At 35.5% G+C, this 13,953-nt stretch overlaps 1 pseudogene; it reads right to left on the bottom strand.

The window, feature by feature from the left end:
* LOC130857602 (nucleolar protein 56-like) overlaps nucleotides 1-3,483 on the bottom strand; it is a 66,432-nt pseudogene extending 62,949 nt beyond the window's left edge.
* Nucleotides 3,484-13,953: the final 10,470 nt, after the last annotated feature.

Below are 13,953 nucleotides of genomic sequence, written 5' to 3'. Positions count from 1 at the left end.
TTGTCATTTACCCCATTCCCTTGGCTACCACATCCATGCTGTCAAATTTGTTATTATCTATAACTGTACCACTTCTGTAAGTCTCAGTTTCAAGCATCCCACTCTTTGGACACTGATTCTTATAGTTACAGCTTTGTATTTCTTATACTTGTAGTCCTGCAATTCCTCAATCTTATTGGTATCTTCTATCCACTGCTACCCACATTTTCACATCTATTATCCCCTTCAGGTTCTCATTTTCTTTTTTACCCAACTGTTTCCAGGTTGCATATTTAAAAACACCACTACATGCATTTCAATTTGCTTGTTCTTCTCTTCCTCTATTATTCTTTCCAGGAATAATCTCAGATATGGTTAAATATATGATTTGCTTACACTATGTATTCTCCCAAGTAGCTGAACATGTCTGGAGAAAACTAAATTAAAAACACAGAGAATGACCACAATTTAAATGTTGTATCACAAACTTCAAGTGAGTCCTCCTAACTTTTTGGCAGTCTTTACAGCATTTCCCAAGGTAATTCACTCTCAATCTCTGAGATGACTATTTCACACTTACTCTTCACTCTATTCTTATTTTACTTGCTTCTAATTTCCCTGGGAAATGTAAGTGAAGAGAACTTATTCTCAACAACCAAAGCTACCATCCTACCTATTTCTGTATTCATATGTTATCTCTTTCATCTTATGGTAATAGATGAATTAACTCTGCTCATATCTGAGGCTAAAATCACCATATATGTGCCAGAACCTGTAGCTTACTGAATTTGAGCAAGAAATAAATTTGTAATTTGTTAACTCTTGAAACTGAGGGTTGTTTGTTTTTGCAACAAAATCTGGACTATTCAGACTAATTCATGGACATAAAAATAATCATTATATTATTTTTCTATAGCTGCATAAGAAAAATTTAGCCACTTAACACACATTTATTATCTCACAATTTCTGTGGCTTAGGAGTCTCCACACAGCTTAGCAGGGTCCTCTGCTCAGTGTCTCCCAAAGGTCATGACTGAGGTTTTGGGGGGCTATACTCTCCTCTGCAGGCCTGACTGGGAAAAAAATCTACCTGCAAGTTTCCTCAAGTTGTTCGGTGAATTTATTTCCTTGCAGCTGCATCAATAGAGACTCTAGCTTTTTGCTGGTTGTAGCCTGAAAGCATCCCTTGAGTCCTATAGTTTGCACAGAGTTTCTTGCCAGGTGGACCTCAACACAGCCGCTTAGTTCATCAAATCTGCAAGGAGAGTCTCTGACTTCAAGAGCTTTCTACTGATTAGGTCATCGCCTTTTTAAGGGGATTCACCTGAGTAACTCAGGCCATACAGGACTCGCTTTCACTTTATTAAGTCAAAATAAACTTGGACCTTAATGACATCTGCAAAATTCCTTCACATCTATCCTATTCTGTTGGCTGGTAGTAAGTCCCTAAAGTCAGGGGGAGGCATTACACAGGGCATGAACACTAAGTTACAGGAATCATGGAGAACATATAAGAATTTTGCTTACCATACTCATTTAAACAAATTTAAAGTTGTAAATTAAAAATACAATTAAGTAGAAACACAGTGCTGTTAGAGCTTGTAAGAGTATGATTTGCATATTTCATTAACTGGAATTGGATTAGAGTAGTGAAAGTCAAGCATGGAGAGAAGGTGACAAAGTTAAACATTTTTGATTAGTAAATTCAACAGAAATAATTTTTAAGTATGATGCAGAATAAATGTGTCAAAGATAACTTTGGGGTTTCTGAATTAAAACTTGGGTGGATGATGTTACTGAGCTGGAAATAACAGAGAAAGGAGGGATTTGGGTGTTACTACAAAGTCCATTTTGAATACATTGAGTCTGAGTTGCTTTGGAGAACTTTCAAGTAGAGAGTCTAGGAAGCACGAATTTAATAGGTACTTATAGTTTAAAGGAGAGGTCTAAAGTAGAGATATAAATTTGGGGGCTCTCAGTGTAAAGTTATAAGCATGAGTGAGATTGCATAAGCATGGGGAGAAGAGGAATGGCCTATGAAAGAACCTTGAGAAATTTTAACATTTAAGGGTGGGGCAAAGGAGAATAAACTTGCAAATGAGATGTTATAGATGTAAGAAGAAAATAAGAAGAGCATTTAGAAGGTATCAAAAATACTGAGTGATGCTTAGAGACCAAGGAAAATGAAGAGAAATAAAGGTTCATCATCTTTACAGATCGAAAACTCTCTGATGACTTTACTAGACCAATTTTGGTCAAATAATGGGGCTAGAAGATAGATTGACATATATGATAAAGGAGTAAGTCAGACAGTAGCTGACTATGATATTTAAACAGAGAGCAGAATTTTGTGGGACTTGGTATTCAAGTGAATTTTTCTTTTTTTTTTCATAACAAAGATATGGAAAGTGATAACCTGGGGTCCTAGTGGCATGATGCTCATAGAATTTGTCACTATTTTGGATTATGGTAAGCCAATAAAATTCAGGGTCGTCAAAGTGCAAGCAAGTAACATGGACTTGGCAGAGAACCAAACTAGGTAATTTTGTGTAAGCAAGAATAAAGGTTGTCAAAGTAAAATAAATAGACCAGTGATTACAGCATGAAGGAAGCCTCTGTGCACAAAGCTTAGGTTTTTCATTAATAACTTTAGAGAATTTTTCAGTGCTTCTGTCATTATGAAGTGAGGTCCTTTCAAGATCATATAACAAACATAATTTAATCAAACATTCACCGTGTGCTAGGAAGCACCTATGAAGAATTTTTTCTTATTATAATTATTTTCTTTAATTGAACCACAGATGCCTAGAATTAGATTAATTACTGCTTAATGGCAAACTGTAAACATGGACCACATATGCCCTCTCTTATTATTTTTTTGTTTGTTTTTGTTTTTATTGGGCTATTAGGGGTGGGGTGGGAAATACCTCTGCAAGGTATGCCTCGCTAGGGAAATGTCCATTCCAGTTTTCCTGGGAGAGCTTTTGGAATTTTTTCTTTTACTTGGAGCCACAGCTCTTGCTGGCAGCAGCCTTTTCAGGTACAGTGCTAAGTGGTTCCTCCTTGGAAGAGAAATTCCTCTTTTTCTTGGGGACACTCTTGTTTCCTGACTCTTCAGGGTAACTAACTGGTTCCTCTTTGGGGAAAGATTTCTTCCTCTTGGGAAGACTTCCACTGCCAGACTTCCACTGTTTCTTCAAGATCACTGCTAACCAGCTCCTCCTTGGAAAAAGATTTCTTTTTCTTGAGTTTAGAGAAGTAGACAGATGGGTCTTCCATTCCATTCTCCTGAGGAGACTCCTGGGGCTTTTGCTTTTTCTTCTTTTTGGGTCTTTCACTTGTTTCCTCACACTCCTCTGGGGTACTACTGCTGTTTTGTGAAGATGCCAGGGAAATCACAGCCAGTCCTTTCTTTTCCTTCTTCAAGCATTTATTCCGTTTCTCCAGCTTCCTAGTAATCTCAGCAGCTGCTTCCTCTGCCTGAACCACCACTGCCTCCTTCATGACCTGTAGATTCTTTCGTGGAGTCTTTCCAGTCTCATAGAAGGACAGCCATTCCTCAACTTGTTCTTGAACTTCTCCCCAAATATACTGGTGAGTACCTCAAAGAAGAAAACAATTCATGAGGCAATACTGCATTTGTGCCATGTATCGCAAGTGTGGCCTTTGTTCCCTTGGTTCTTGGCAGCTGCTCAACCAATGAAGGTTGCCCTCTGTTACTTTATTTTGACTTCTTTTATAGCCCTGTGATTCTGCAGTTTTCCTACTCTCTCTCTCTCTGGCAGGGTGGGTACATTTAATTTTGAGGTGAAGGATTAGTCAGCTCATTGTTTTCAAATTCATAAATCACATTATGTAAAATAGCATTTACCAGTGACAAAGCTAATATATTTATTTTTATCTGTCTGATTTCTGCATCCATTTCCTAATTAGTTCTTCATTCATGAAGAAATGAAGAGCTTTACACAGGGACCTCATAAACTTCATATATGAAAATTCACCTCTGGTTGCACCTTGAAATAACAGTTCTTGTTTTTTAATTATGCTATCTGTATAATTTACCATCCAAACCTGGATGTTTAAGAACAAAACGGCACATGATCAATTATTAACCAAACTCTTCAGTAACTATAGAATACTGTGTCAGGTAGTTTTGCTATGTAAAAACAAAATTTATGGCTTGAATCAGCGATGATATATTACATCATCATCCTTTGTGGGTTGGCTAAGTGGTTTTCCCGTTTCAGCAGTTTTTCTGGTCTGTGAAAACTAGCTTGGATGATGAAAGGTGGCCACATGTATGCATCTAGCAGATGCAGGTAGGCCTCCCGGGGTTAGCATTCCTCTGCTCCATGTGGTTTCATCTCCAGTTGGCTAGACCAGCAATTTTCAACAGGGCAGTCCCAGGTTTTAGAGGAGGAGCCAGAGAGGACAAATCCTAAAGCATAAGCCCTTTTCACGTCTGCTTGTTCTCGAGGATTTCCTGGTCTCACTGGTCAAAACGAATCACAGAGCCAAACCCAGAGTTCATCTAGGTAGATAGAGAGAGATGTGAATAAATCAAGCTCAGTACAGTTATAATCTACCATAGCTATCCACAATTGCTATTCTGGAACTGTATCTGGTATATTAAAAGATACAACCCCCACTCTAAATATTAGCTTATTCAATTGAATAGAAGCATGAATCATTTCCTTTGATTAGAAATAAAACAAAGTTTCAAGCTTGTGGTAGTTATAATATCATAGTCAACAAACATATTCAAGGAATTTCACATTTTTGTTTTCAATAAGTCAGGTTAATTTTGTTTCAGAACCTACATCCTAACAGACTGGCCGAAATTTGGAAATTCTTGATACTCAAACTTTCTCTTCCTGAACTGATGTGTGAAATTAGTAGGATTTCACAAAGTACACGGGTACATGGGGAAGTCCTTCACTAGCTCAGTGTGGTTATCACTGAGATAGACAAACAATGTCTTCTGGCATGGCTCCCTCAGGTCTACTCATTCTGCTGTTTTCATTCAAGTTTGGGGCACAGGAAATTGTATGATTTCTGTAACCTTAGCTTATGGCTGTGCCTCTTCTTTTTTAGATGCATTATTTGGTCATTTATTCTCTAAAATGTTTCTTTGTCCCTTGGAGAGCTGCCGGAATCAAAGAATAAAATGTTGTTTCTTCTGAAATTATTGAACATTTTTACACTTTTCAGCTCAGAAGAATTTAAGATCTGTTTCTGGTCCACAGAAACTATCTCCATTCGAAATCTGCTCTCTCTGGTAGGCTTAGGATTTCCTGGAGGGGCTGAAAAATAGTCTTTGTTTTTAATTTGTTAACTGAATGATTATTTTTATTTCATTTTAATTTATTGTGGAAAAGCACTTAACATGACATCTCCCTTCTTAAACTTTTAAGTGTACAATATGTGATTGTTGAGCAAAGGAGCAATATTTTACACCAGATCTGTAGAACATACTCATCTGGCCTGACTGAAGCACTGTGTCTGCTGACTAGTCATTTCCCATTTCCCCTTTCCAGGCTTAGCTTCTGGCAACCATCATTGCACTCTTTGATTCTATGAATGTGATTATTTTAGACACTCATAAAAGTGGAATCATACAGTATTTGCTTTTCTGCTACTGGCTTATTTCATTTAGCATAATGTTCTCAAGTTTCATCCATGTTGTCCCCCTACTGCAGAATTTCCTTAATTTTTACAGCTGAATAGTAATCCACTGTATGTACATATCATATTTTTTTTATCTTTTCATCTGCCTGGGGACATTTAGGTCATTTCCACATATTGGCTATTGTGAATAATGCTGCAATGGACATAGGTGTACTAACACATATCTTTGAGATCCTGATTTCAATTCTTTTGTAAAATTACCCAGAAATGAAATTTCTCAATGATATGGTAGTTCTATTTTTAGTTTTTTTTAGGAGCCTCCATATTGCTTGCCATAGATCTGAGAAATGAAGTCTTGAAGAGTACTTCTAATTGGATTCTGCTACATACTTCCCCTAAGAAATAAATCTTCCTACTTGCTTGAAGGAGGAAAACACAAATGAGTAATTTGAGAAATTATCTAGCTACATGCTCATATCAACATAGCTTTTTGAAAATTTATCATATTTTATAATATTTTCTAACAATATTTTGAGTAATAGCAGCATAATTGAAATATATGAGCTTCTTCCTATGCTTTAATTTTGAGTAATGAAATATTTAGATGTATAAGCTCTTGGACATTTTTCCACCTCAAGTCTCATTAATTTGTTAACACAGCACTCGCTGTTTTAGTGGTAGATAATGCACTGATGAATCAGTAGAGATAAGAGGACCAAGTAAAGAGCATAGTACTTTAAGTATTTTTTGATATATCTTTAGATTTATAGCTTACTAAATATCCTATCTGGTGCACAAAAGAGAATTTTTTGATTTCTGAGTTGAACTGCTGAGAGAAAATGGTATGGCATGAACAAGAGGTAAATAAGCAAAGATAAGAAAAAAGTGCTAAGTGTTTAATAGAGAAGAAGAGTTTTCAAAAAATTAATAGAAAACTCAAAAGAAAAGTAAGACTTCAGTGTAATGAAAGTCATGGTAAAAAGTAAAAGGAGCTTGATCAGTGCCAATTTACCAGCAGTAAGCCTGGGGGAAACAGACTGCTTCTCTAGGCACTAACAAATCTAGCAAACTGTCAAGCAGTCACTCAACAAGGCATCCACTTCCCAGAGAGCAGAAGGTAAAGGCAAAATCACTGTTACTTTTGGCATTTATGCCTTTCAGGGTTCAAGTAACTCTGGGCAGTTAAGTTAAATGAATGCACTTACTTTTTTTGATTTGCACACTTGTTTCTATTTTAGTCTGCATATCGTGGAATCTTGGATTACATAATTATTGATTTTTTTTGTTTCATACTTACAACTTAGTTCTACATCTCTAATTGTTCTTCTCGTTTAAGCAAATATGTATACTGGCTAGTTTTAGTACACATGAAAATCTGTCATAGTGAATTCTTTTTAATTTCTTCTCCTGAATTTGAATTAATGTATTTTTAATACTCCAGAAATATTAGTTTACTTTCTAAATATGACTAGGTGAATGCTTAGGTTAACTACTAAATTTGTACATGAGGGGATTTTACTGTTAGGGTCAATTTTGTAAACTGCCTTATATTGTTCTAAGAATTTGGGTTGGATTCATGGAAATTTATAAGAACCTGATATTTTCTTTTCTGTTAAGTAAATGTACTATGTCTTTGTTTCTCACCTTTTCTACCTTCTTTACAATAGATCATATATCTTAGCATAGCACAACAAGCTTCATACTTTTGATTAAGTTTTAGTAGTTAGAGATTTCAACATTTTATCCTTCAAGTATATAAATATTTTCTCCTCATCATTTTTTAAAAACAGTAGTTCTGTGACACGTCTATATGTTGTTTTGTTTTTCTTTCTTTTGCTCTGATTTGTTTTTTTTAGAACTTCTTAAATCTGTGGCTTAACGATTTGTCAATTTTAGAAAATTTTCTTTTACTCTCTCTTTAAATATTTCTTCCGCACCATTCACTTGTTTCTCTTCCTTCCGGTGCCTATTTCACACATACTGACGTTCTCAGCATATGCCCTGTCTTTCATTCTCTCTTCTGTGTTTATCATCCTTCCTTTTCCCTCCTTTTATTATCTTTCCAGCCTCTTTTCTAGATATTTTCTTGTGACCTATTTTATAGTTTGACTTTCTTTCCAGCTGTAGCTAATCTGCTATTAAACCCATCTGATTACTTCTTTCAGGTATTTTATTTATAAGTTCTAAAATTATAATTTGGTGCTTATAAAGCATTTCAAGATCTCTGCCAAAATTTTCAATCTTTTATTTTCTTGACTGTTTTAAGCCCAGTTATTTCTAAAATTTGTGCTTATCACTCCATTATCTGTATTTGTTGGTAAATTTGTTTCTATTATATATTGTTTCCCTTGGGTTTCTATCAACCTGGCTTTTCTTATCATGTGCCTACCTATATTTCAGTGTTTCAGACATTATATGAGAACATTTGGTAAATAATTTGAGACAGGGTAATATTTTCTCTCAGAGATGGATGATTCATGTTTATTTCCATGAGTATCTGTGGGTGCCAGCAAATTCAGTTTCCCTTGATCCCATTTCAAGATCGAGATGATTTCCCTGTGCAGGCCAGTCTACCTCAGGTTTACCCTTACTGTCAGGGTGTACCCTTTCTTGATTCTAACTCAAAGCCTTGGACTTTCTTTATCAGTATCCAGATTCCTTTCTCAATGGGTGGGTCTTGATCTCCTATTTTTTTCCTCTTAGCCTACAGGTAAATCAATAGCTCTGCTCCTCTTATGGAAAGGAAGATGCATCTAGTGTGAATAATGGCCATAAAATGTCAGGCTGATCTCTCTGAAATTCTCTCTTCTGGATATTTACTTGGCACTTTTCAACTGCTTTTTTTGCTGCTCTTCCCTGATACCTTCAAGTGGAATCATAAAGCATTTTGTTAAACTTTTACAGTTGTTTTTAATGGGTATCTTGGTCTGAATTACATAGTCTACCAATGCTAAAAGTAGATTTCTCCCATAAATATGGGTGTGAGATAAAGTCTTGTTTTCTTTTAGTAAATGCAACTGAAATTCCATAGACATGAATTAAGGCCTAGAGTGTCCTTTCTTCCTTCCTCCCTCCCTCTTTCTTTATTTTTTAATTTTCTCTCCCTCTTTCTTTTTCTTCCTTCCTTCCTTCCTTCCTTCCTTCCTTCCTTCCTTCCTTCCTTCCTTCCTTCCTTCTTTCTTTTTTCTTTCTTATAGCTCTTTTCTACAGGAGACTGAAGTTTTTTCTTGGAAATTCTCAGTTTGACCCATTTTCTAACTTAACTGCTCTTGCAACCAGTTGAGATTTTTTTTTCTTAAGCATTGTAGACACTTTTTAGTTGCCAATATTTATTCATCTTTCCTAAGGAAATCTCAATTTCTTCTTGTGGAATTAACTCTCTTTTATTGGGTATAATCTAGCTAGAGTAACACAGTGATTATTTTTAATTCTTTGAACATCCCTCATTTCATTTCCCTTCCTACAGCTGGGAAACGTCTTGACTTTATTGGTCATGGGGAAGACAGTGCCTATTCATCTTGCCTCCCTCTTTAAAATATAAACATGCCAGAAACTCACTTTAGGCAGGAGTATACTCAGCCTGTCAGAATACAGCCCCTGAATTTTGATTCATGATCTCATGAAACCAAAAACCAACAACCAGGGAAAGTACATTTTGGGGGTGTACAGAGACAGTTATATAGGTGGCATCCCACTTCTAGAGTAGTCATGGCAATGAGGAGATTGACAGTGTAAGTTTTATAGTAGCATCAGTAGTGCAAGCTGGTGTGTTTAGGGGTCATCTTTGGCAGTAGCAGGGTGTTCACGGGACTAGTTCTCAAGTGCAGTGTTTGATGTAATTCTGGTTGCATGGTGTCTGAAACGTCTTCCTTAGCTCTCCCAATTTTCTGAAGATGACTAGCAATGTCTTATTCTTCAATAAATCATTCTTATGCTTAAATCAATCACTGATAATTTATTTTCCTTGAAATTTGTCATTTACTGAACCAAATGAATATCCCAAATCTTTTCTCTATCATCTTTGAAAACTGAATGAGTACTTGAAGATGATTTTTTTAAATATTTAATTCTTTCCTTTTAGCATCCCAGCAGTGCCAAGGTGATAAGGATGTGATCTAAGCTTAGACAGATAAACACACTTTCTTTTTGACTATCAATACAAAAATGAAATACCAGGTTCATTATTACCAGTGGTGGTACTTAACTAGAGTAGTTCTGTTAAAATACTTATCTATTTTCTAACTCTTCAGAGATCCTTCAGGTCTATGCATTTTCAAAACAGGTTCTCTAGTTTGCTTACCAACACTTTCCACTCATTATTATTTTCTATTAAAGTCACATTTGTTTAAATTTCCCCAAGATGGTTTCTCTTGCTGCAAACAATGACTCATTATTACTATGGGTTGAATTGAGTCCCCCAAAATTCATATGTTGAAGTCCCAACCCCCAGTTCCTCAGAATGTGACTGTATTTGTGGATAGAACCTTTAAAGAGGCAATTATGTTAAAATGAGACAATACAGTAGACCTTAATCCAATCTGAATGGTGTCCTTATAAGAAGAGGAAATCTAGACATACAGTGAGACATCAGAAACACTTAAGCACAAAGGAAGGGCCATGTAAAGACCCATCAAGGGGTGGCCCGTCAAGGAGAAAGACCTCAGGATAAACAAACCTTCAGACACCTTGATCTTAGACTTCTAGCCACCTGAACTGTAATAAAATAAATTTCTATTGTTTAAGCCAACCAGTCTGTGAAATTTTCTTATGGCAGCCCTAGCCTACTAATATATTTATAAAAGGAATTTGTGCAACAGAACATATTAATGTTTTAATATCCTTATTGAGGCAACTAGGCATGTTTCAGCCTAAGTCAGAATGATGGATTTGGTTATCATCTCTGACTGGTAGAAAATTCGGATTAGACCAATTTCACAATTGATGAATGAGACACATTGATAAGAATTATAGTAGAAATTCTATCCAAATTTTGTTTACATGACCTGTTAGAAGAGAAAAAAAAAGTTGAGGAGGAAAGATATAGAAGTAATACAGTTGGTAAAAATAAACTTTTAAAAAAGCAAAGCAGAAAAAAAGGATGGACATTAGCTTTAATGAAGGCCTGTATGGTAAACTCAGAAGGAGAAAAGGACAGAGGTGTGAATGCCGCATTCCACTTTTGGGATGTAATCTGGAAGTGTCATGAATTGGCCTCTGCTTACTTCCCATTGGGCAGAATTTTATAGACTCCAGAGAGGTGGCCATGTGCTGAACTAATTCTCAAGGCTGTCTGTTATTAAAGAAGAGAAGAATGGTTTTTGTGCATAATCAGCAATCTCTACTACACACAGAAGTCTCTTGTTATTCAACGTATTTTTGGTTCTGACTCAGAGCATGAAGAAAATACTAACAAGGTTGTCTGGAAATAAAAAGCAAACTCATACTCAATGCATTCAGGTAAAAAAATACCAAGAACTCCAGGATGAGACAGCTACTTCAGTTAACAAAGAAAATAGGTAATCAGAATTTTACAGAATTTGTGTGTAGGAAGCACATTTCAATATATAAATTGGTTGGTTTAAAGTTCAGTATATAAAATGAACTTAGCCATACTAAAGGCTCTATAAGCATGACTGTGATATCCCAGTACAATGGAAATGCGGAAATGCACGAACTGACCAAAAGTACTAAAAGAGTTGGAAGAACCAAGGACATTAGTCACTAAAACTATTTCCTTAGTAATATCGGATAATGTCACCACCAAATCTTCAATGAGAATGAACTGGAAGTGGGTATCAGAATTTCAATGAATAATTTTTTTTAAATGCTCTTAATTTCAGGTTTGATAAATCCTATTGTCATTTTCATTAAGTCTAAGATTTTAATGATCTCATTCAAGAATCTCAGTAGGATGAATCCATTGTCACTTATAATCTAAAGTATGTTATTCTAAGTGGGCAAGAATAGGCAAACTTCCTTACAGAATTCTGCCTTTACAGGCTCATTTCCCCTAAGCTATATATTGGATCATTTGTTTGAATGCAACAAACTATGTGGTGATTAATTATGAAACATTCCATTTAATTTAATAAAAAGCTTGTTAAAAACACTATCATATTATGCACTGTCAGAGATGAGTATGGAATGGTTTCAATGTTTAACATATGAATATATACATTGCATATTAATTCTGCAGTATGTAAATTAAAAGGTATGCCTTTATATGAGATGCAGTTTCTTTGGTGGGTAATAATATTATGGAGGCAATAAAACTTATAGCTATGTGAACCTCAGGGGCGGTGGGTCTTGTGTCACTAAATAACAGGAGGCTTATCCAGAGAGGTAGAGAGTCTCAAAGTCATCAGGATCCATTCGCTTTTTCTGCAACAATAAGTGTCTGAGAATTTGAATGCTGTTTTATTACTAGATATTTAAAATATAGCTCTCTAACCCAACTTGGCCATGCACCATATATATGTTCACTGGGATTTTTATTATTATGAGAAATGAATCACACTCGCAAAATGGTGTTATGTCATTACCGGTGGATTGACTGTGCTTTGTATGTCTTGAAAATTTAATTGAGTTTGTTGATTTATTTCTAACAGTACACTAGGAATCTTCTTTCTATAAGTGTTTTCTTTTTCTTTCTCTAAGCAATATGAAATGGGAATCTTAAAGATTTAACATGCCCTAAACTTGTACAGATTATATATGCCTTAAATAAATGGTGAAAATTTAAAAGCCTGATTACATGGATTAAAAAAATTAGTAGGTTTAAGATCACATCAGGGGACAATAGACTTTGCTCTTCCCTACTGACAATTAATGTATCTAAACTATTATCTTAGGTCGCATAGTAGTAATGTTCTATTTTTAGCAACTCCGAAACTGTTAATGTATTTGATGCATGTGTCCCTGGACTCTAAGAATCTTCTCAGTGCACACCTCCTCAGACAACCAACATTTTTCTTTTTACTCTTAAAATAGCTCCCTCCTCATTTGCTAAATCTCTGAAGTTCCACAAATAGCGTCATTCCCTTTCCTCTTTCAAAAGTTCGATAAATTCTAGCCTGTCATTTTAAAGATGGTTACCAAAAAAAAAAAAAAGAGGAAAAATAACCACATTTTCTCTTTCTTCCTCTTTGCACAACAGTCTAAGCATTATTTAATTTTTATACCATTATTGCGTAGATGGAAGTTAGAGTGTAACAAAAATTGTAGGGGCCAGTATATAATTGTTTCATAATAGAAATGGTAATTGCATTTCTAATTGCCACTGTCCAGAGTCATGTTTGCTGAAGTGGTCAAGAGATTAGAAAGGTCTTTGAACAAGGTGCAATTTGAGATCATCTCTTTCATCTAATCAATAGGCAAAGGAAAAAAAAAGAGACTCTGACAAAGGAAACACTTTGGACTTTATTTTTAGTTCCCTATACCAGACAGTCATTTCACTTGGTATGGTTTATGTTAAGCTGTTTGATATGCACATCTCAGTGGCTTCCCAGTGCCCTTTCTTTGGAAGTAAACTGCACTAGGCATAAAAAGACTTGAAAGGTTTGGCTTCAGCCTACTTCCTGGGAGGCTACAGATGCCAAGTCTCCTCCACTTTTCTACTTTTTCCCATGATGATATTTCTCTAGTTCCTTATGGTCTCCATGTTTCCTACCACAACATAAACTCTGCAGATGCTTTCCATTCTACCCTACATTCTCATCTTCTACTTCCTTAACCTCAGCTCTCAGTTTATGTACCATTTTCTCAGGGATGCCTTCAATAACCGACAAGAACAAGTCAAATCTCTATATTATAGACAAGGTCATAGGTACATCTTTAAATGTTACGTATGCTTGTTTTATTCATATTTGTTTCTCTCCTTATTATCTGCCCAAGGCCTAGCATACTACCTGGTAATATGGAGGAAGTTATTTAGTATTCTGGAAGAATGATTAGCATATATGATATCTATCTATACATCAAGATTGACAAAGATAATGGGTGATCCAGGCATATAACGCTGGGATGGGCCAAGTGGGATTATGGTTTGCAACAACAAAAACCCTTTATTCTCCTCTACCCATATTGCTTGTCCAAGCTCAATCTATTGTGAGGTTAGTTCTCATGATTTAGATGTATTTTTGAGCAGAACTTCTGAATTTTCTGGACACTCAGATAATAAAATCTCTTCTAGTCACTCCAAGCAACAAAAGCAGTCTTATTCAAGAAATTAAAGTATCTAGTTATATACAATAATCAAACTCTAAACTTCACTTAAAACTTGTCTCTAACTATGGCTTGAGTTAGTTGGGATCCTGGGGTGGAAAAGGAGTATGTAATAGGCTTTTT

The sequence above is a fragment of the Hippopotamus amphibius genome, chromosome 7 (genome assembly GCF_030028045.1).
Source record: "Hippopotamus amphibius kiboko isolate mHipAmp2 chromosome 7, mHipAmp2.hap2, whole genome shotgun sequence".
NCBI lineage: Eukaryota > Metazoa > Chordata > Mammalia > Artiodactyla > Hippopotamidae > Hippopotamus > Hippopotamus amphibius.
Note: the sequence above shows the minus strand (reverse complement) of the source record. Positions and strands in the feature narration are given on the sequence as shown.